The sequence below is a fragment of the Ictidomys tridecemlineatus genome, unplaced genomic scaffold (genome assembly GCF_052094955.1).
Source record: "Ictidomys tridecemlineatus isolate mIctTri1 unplaced genomic scaffold, mIctTri1.hap1 Scaffold_225, whole genome shotgun sequence".
Lineage (NCBI taxonomy): Eukaryota > Metazoa > Chordata > Mammalia > Rodentia > Sciuridae > Ictidomys > Ictidomys tridecemlineatus.
Window position 1 is genome coordinate 287,934 of NW_027521943.1, and position 7,189 is coordinate 295,122.

A 7,189-nucleotide genomic window follows, 5' to 3' on the forward strand; every position below is an offset into this window, starting at 1 on the left:
CTGCCTCAACTTCCACATTCACTGGAATGACAGGACTCTGCTACTGAGCCAACTTTAATACAATTTTTAAAGTTATTTATTCCATGGTAATATGGATCTATTGAAACTTACAATACAAAAACATACAGATAATATATTCACTTATTATAAATACATTTATAAGAATTAGCATATGCCATTTTTATAAAAATAGATGTCACAAAACTTACTCTCATTGACAAAATGTGACCCATAAAATATTTTTTTTTTAAAGAGAGAGTGAGAGAGGAGAGAGAGAGAGAGAGAATTCTTAATATTTATTTTTTAGTTCTCGGCGGACACAACATCTTTGTTTGTATGTGGTGCTAAGGATCGAACCTGGGCCGCACGCATGCCAGGCGAGCGTGCTACTGCTTGAGCCACATCCCCAGCCCCATAAAATCTTGAAAACATATGGATATTTGATTTATATATTTTTATTCTTTTTCAAGATTTATTATTATAGACAAGTTCAAAACACTGAATGAGTGAATGCAGAGAATTATGTCAATTTCCCAAATTATTAATTGAGGATAATATTTTATTTTTCCTAGTAATGACATTTATTTTCCCACAAATACTGCATGTAGAATTTATGTGTTGAAGCTGAAAAGTTGATTACACAGAAACTGAAAACAGAAATGCTAACCAGATTTATGATAAGAATGAGAAAGGGACTGATTGTGTGTAAGGAGTACCAAAAACAGTTAAGATCAGAAAGTAACTCTTAGGTTTTAAAGCACAATAAGGTGATTATGTTCGATAATAACTTCTTAAACAAATTAAAATAGCCAGAAATTTGCAGGTTTCAAACAAAGAATAATAATTTTAATGAGATGAAAATTACCCTGATCTCATAATTACACACTATATACACATTTTGAGTTACAATAATGGGTCTCATATCCATGTACAAATAGTAGATTCCAGTTAAAAATTAAAATAAACAGAAATCAACTCTTTGATATTTTAACCAAATATCTACATTACCTCAGATTTCAAAGTGGTATCCTATGTTCATAAATGTTTCACTATTTTGGTTTTTATTACTATCCTGTCTTTTATATCTAAAAGGTCTAAAGAGTCATGGAATGATTTAGCCTCATCCACATGGTTTTCTGATGACTGCTATTTTTTTCAAAACTTGTTTACACTTTATTTTCTTATTTTATTTTTTATGTGGTGTGGAGGATTGAACACAGTTTCTCACATGTGCTAAGCAAACACTCTACCACTGAGCCACAATCTTAGTCCTGATGCCTGGTATTTTTTAATATGTGGCTTGAAACAATTTAAAATACATACCTACTATTTCAGAACACTTGACTTAAAACAAAACATGCCTTTTATAGAAAATACTCCATCAGGTTAACATCAAATTTTCTGTATCAATTTTATGTTTGGTTTCTTTACTGAAGAAATACATTCTGCTTTCTTCAAGCAGATGAATATTGGGATTATATGGAAGTCATCTTTTAGGCTTGGGTCAAATTCTTGTTCTTTAATTAAAAACCTTACAATAGAATGAATTTGAGTCTATCTGAACTGTGACTTTAATTACCACCTTTATTCCAGATGACTGAGGAGAAGACAATAATAAAATATTTCTACTGATATTCAATAGCTAGTCTTTGGTCACTTAAGACATTTTTTCTGGTCATGATAATAACATATATGCAAGATGGATAGCTACATTGAGGATTCAAAGACAGGCCTAAAATACCACCAAAAAGCTTTCTACAATATTGCTAGAATATTTTAACATTATGAAAACAATTTGAAGCAACAACATATGTAGCCGTTATTAAAAGAAAAGATTTAAATCTATTAAATCACATATATGAGGAACTGCATAATTAAACATAATGGCCAACATTTCTACTGAGGACTTTTTATTTCAGAAACACGTCCATATTTGATACTTGTTCTTCTTTCATACACAGTACCTCTAGGATATATGTAATATGACTCCGTATATGTCATACAAGATGATCAGATTTAGCATCAAGGTAACACTTTAATGAAGTAAAAGATTATAAATACAAATCAAAAAACCGTCTTAGAGGGCATGATTCTCAGTGTCATCTTAGATAATAAATTAAAGGCATTATTAGGTCAGGTAGTAAATGGTCAAAAGACAGCACTAAAAAAATACATCTGTGTGCACACCTACTACGTTAAGATTCATTTTTTCAGATGGTTGCAATTCTTTACTTTTGTGCAATCCTTCCATTTCAATTCACTGAAAATTGTAGAGTTTTCAATATGTTCCTACTGCTTAATCAAGAAGAGAAAGATGAAATCAAAGTAACACACTACCCCAGAAAAACCTCAAGATGAGATTATATCAAGAACTATTTTGATAATATATGGTAATTCTGAATCTATAAGAAAGCCTATGTACACTGGGAGCACAGTTGCCATTACATAATTCAGACATAATTTGGTAATATTATTGGAATGGCACCTGGAGAATATTAGAGGGACTTGATAACTGAAGTGAGAAAAATGTGTGTTGGGTGAATCCACATATATCCCTGGTAATATGATAGGTTGAGATTGATGAAGATGACACTATTTGAAACAAAGGCTTCTCCTTCATTTTCTCCTAAGATATATACTATTAATATGGAATAAGAAAAAACATGAAAAAGATCAACAAACTATATTATTTTATTAGTAAAAAAGAAACATTTTCCTCTGAAGTTTGCCTTGAGATTTCAGCTAACACTATAATTTCCTTCTGCAACTTCACATTCCTTTTCTAGCACACAATCTACTACAAAAACTTTACCATTGGTATCTTGGCCCTAATACATCTAGGGATGCTCATAATTATGGGATTCATAGTTACAGATATTTTTGTCTCAGAATTTTGGAGATGACATCAAATAAGAATTAATAATCTACTTTTACAGTTTTTTGGGGGGTGCTTCTCCATTTGTACCACCTGCCCACTGAGTGTTCTCTATGACACCACCTTCAGCCCCAGAAGCTCCTGCTTGGCAAAGTTCAACCATCAATTCTCACATCAGAGCCTGTGATTCCTTGTTTCTTTAGGGTATTCTGTATGTTCTTGAATGCTTGATTCATATTCTCTTCTACTGCCATCATCAATGTTACCTAACATGATCTTATATTTATTACTGTATGCTGAACAATTGTACCAATGTATTACTTTCTAAGGCATTTATTTTCAATATTCGTGGTTTTGCAGGAAGTCTTTTTTTCTAAGACTCATTTCCTCGGGTCTTTCTAAAAGTCAATAAATAGATAAAACTCTAACTAAAAAATAAATGATGTTATCACCATTAATACATGAACATTAAAATAAATAAACAATATTTAAAACTCTCAGGCAATAGGTATAAGGACTTAGATTACATAGATCAATTTGGTGGAAGACACAAACTACCAAAATGCATTGTATCCTTGGTGATCTTTGTACTGGGAAGAAGTGATTGGTTTCAGCATTGGACTCTCACTCAGCCATGGGTTTAGTAGAGTAGAACACTGCTGTTTTCTTCTGTAAGCATGACATGGTATCAATCATACATAAAAAGAAAAAAATAACAGAAATAGGAAATGGTTCTCTCAGAAAAAAAAGAAATTACAAGCACATTCTGATAGTGCACAGAATATCCAAAAATGTGTCCTCTGTATACGGGGCATCTACAGAAAGCATGAACTTGTATACCTGCTGGGAGAAAGAAAAATGTTGCAACCCTCCTGCGAATTGGGCTTTATTATTTGAAAGTACAAAAAAATAGCCATTGATAGAGCAATAATTCTTGAAGGATTGAAAATTGAATGTACATTTGCAAGAATATAAAATAGATTCCCAGAGCTATTCAATACAAAAATATTGTTAAAAATGAAATTCAGAAATAGCCCAAATGTCCATCATTTGTTTAGTTCCAACTTTGGTCTATCTATACCATAGAAAGTTAAGATTATTGCATATGTGGAGTGTTTTCCAGGTTGTTTCATTGAGTGAAAAATAAGGGGCAGACAGGATAAGGGGCACTCCCTTTTGGGTAAGAAAGAAATTTACATAATCACATATTATTGTTATTGCCTCCTACCAGAACAAGAAACAGTAAGAATATATACTAGAAACAATTAAATCAGTTGTTCATGAAGGGCAATGGTTAAAGATTAGTGAGGACGGAATATAGGTGAGTCTTCAGTGTATTTTAACATGGGTTTATATTTGAGCCACATAAAGAAAAACCATGTTCAAAACATAGAGTCGCGGGGCAGGAACTTGCGCTGGCAGCTTGCTCTTGGAGATCTGCGGTGGCGGGAGCGGGCTCCAGCGAGTGAGAGAGCGCGCGGTGGGTGGGGCGGGAGAAAGTGGCTGCCTGGAGGACATTGGCGTTTACACATGGCAGAGCGTAAGAGTTTTGCTTTTCGTGTGAGCCTTTGAAAACTGTGCCTGCTGTTGACCCAGGGGTCTGCCCAGAGCTTCCCCTCCTGCGCTTGCGGCCCCGCGGCGGAGCTCGCCGCCCGAGCCAACATGGGCCAGGTGGGAAACGGGCCTAACCCACGTACCACAGCCAGAGCCGCTCCCTTAGTGCCCATGGCTACGCGGGTGCTGACCATGAGCGCCCGCCTGGACTTGTGCCCCAGCCGCTGGCCCCGCAGGATGATCCTGTGTTAGCGCAGCTCAAGTCGGTGCCAGGCGCCACGAACCCATCTCGCGATGCGGCGCACTTCCCCGGGCGAGGAGCTGAAGCACCCTCACTACCACCCACAGGCGCAGCCAGCGCCCCGGCAGCCGCCACAGCCAGCGCTGCCTCCCGCCGCTGGCCCACGGCTGCCTCCAGAGGAGCTGGTCCAGACAAGGTGTGAAATGGAGAAGTATCTGACACCTCAGCTTCCTCCAGTTCCAATTATTCCAAAGCATAAAAAGTATAGACGAGACAGTGCCTCAGTCGTAGACCAGTTCTTCACTGACAGTGAAGGGTTACCTTACAGCATCAACATGAACGTCTTCCTCCCTGACATCACTCACCTGAGAACTGGCCTCTACAAATCCCAGAGTCCGTGAGTAACATACATCAAGACAGAACTGTTACCATTTTCAGCCACCAAAGTGAAACGACTTCCCCTCCTCCTCCTCCGGCCCCAACCCAGGTCCTCCCTGAGTTCACCAATATATTAAGCTCCCACCAGACCTCAGCTCCAGAGGTGAACAATATTTTCATCAAACAAGAACTCACTACACCAGATCTTCATCTTTCTGTCCCTCCCCAGCAGGGCCACCTGTACCAGCTACTGAATACACCAGATCTAGACATGCCCAGTTCTACAAACCAGACAGCAGTAATGGACACCCTTAATGTTTCTACGTCAGCCGCCATGGCAGGCCTTGACACACACACCTCTGCTGTTCTGGAGACTTCAGTGAAACAATTCCAGGGCATGCCCCCTTGCACATACACTATGCCAAGTCAGTTTCTTCCACAACAGGCCACTTACTTTCCCCCATCACCACCAAGATCAGAGCCTGGAAGTCCTGATAGATAATCAGAGATGCTCCAGAATTTAACGCCACCTCCATCCTATGCTCCTACAATTGCTTCCAAACTGTCAATTCACAATCCAAATTTACCTGGCACTCTGCCAGTTAATACGCAAAATATCCAACCTGAGTAATCCCGATTTGGAGAAACGCTGCATCCACTACTGCGATTATCCTGGTTGCACAAAAGTTTATACGAAGTCTTCTCATTTAAAAGCTCACCTGAGGACGCATACTGGTGAAAAGCCCTACAAGTGCACCTGGGAGGGCTGCCACTGGAGGTTCACGCGATCAGATGAGCTGACCCGCCACTACGGGAAGCACACGGGCGCCAAGCCGTTCCAGTGCGGGGGTTTGCAACCGCAGCTTCTGGCACTTGGACCACCTGGCTCGGACCACATGAAGAGGCACCAGAACTGAGCCGCCAGCGCCAAGCTCTCTGCCGCGTGCGCCACAGTCTGTTTGGCAACCTTTAAACTACAAACTTTATTATTTATATATATATAATATATTATTTATATATATATATGAAAGAAAAGAAAAAAGAAAGAAAGAAAACAAAACAAAAAACTGGAAATGTATATTTTGTATATTTGAGAAAACGGGGAATACATTGTATTATTACCAAAGTGTTTGGTCATTTTAAGAATCTGGAATGCTTGCTGTAATGTACACAGCTTTACTCAAGCAGATTTCATCTCATGACAGGCAGCCACATCTGGCCTGGGTGGGGGTGGAGGAGGGGTGCGCAGTGTTTTTACCTCGGCACCATCGTTTAACATGACAGTGGTTAGTGAACAAATCACTTGGCAGGTACTGGGAAGAAGGATGTCTTGTATGTCAAGATTTTACTTGACGGACATCGTTTTTTGTCATTAATAGGTGATCCCTTAGAGGTACGTACTGTACCTGGAAATTCACAAATAGCCATTGAAAAATGTGTGTGTGTGTGTGTTTTTAATGAGTTGCCTATATTTGCTATTCAAAAATTTGTAAATATGCAAATCAGCTTTATAGGTTTATTACAAGTTTTTTTTTTTTTTTTTTAGGATTCTTTTGGGAAAAATCAAACTTCTTTTGAAAATAACCCTAAATACATTTACAGTTAGAATTTGTGATAAGATACCTCTCAAAACGTTACCAAATTCATTTCTTAGAGGGGAAGGAATAATCATTCAAATGAACTTTTAGGAAAAGCAAATTTCATGCACTGATTAAAATAGGATTGTTTAGTTTAAATACAAAATATTTTTTTTATGAATTATAAATGGAAGAGCTTACAGATAGTTACAAATATACGAAAGTTGAACCTCTTAAAATAAGCTAAACAGTATCTTTTTTTAAAGGAAGGACTTAATATAGTTTTCACATGGCAATATTGAATTTAGGATGCAGTTTTCATATACCAGGGTGTTTGCTCGTGCAGTACTGTTGGTTAAATGACAATTTATGTGGATTTTGCATGTAATATACAGTGAGACACAGTAATTTTATCTAAATTACAGTGCATTTTAGTTAATCAGTTGTTAATACTGACTCAGAGTCCGCCTTTAAATATTAATGATATGTGAAAACTTAAGGAAGCAAGTGCTACATATATGCAATATAAAGTAGTAATGTGATGCTGATGCTGTTAACCAAAGG

At 37.6% G+C, this 7,189-nt stretch overlaps 1 pseudogene; it reads left to right on the plus strand.

The window, feature by feature from the left end:
* Positions 1-4,600: 4,600 nt before the first annotated feature.
* Positions 4,601-5,965, plus strand: LOC144373087 (Krueppel-like factor 5 pseudogene; annotated as a pseudogene).
* The last annotated feature ends 1,224 nt before the right edge of the window (positions 5,966-7,189 follow it).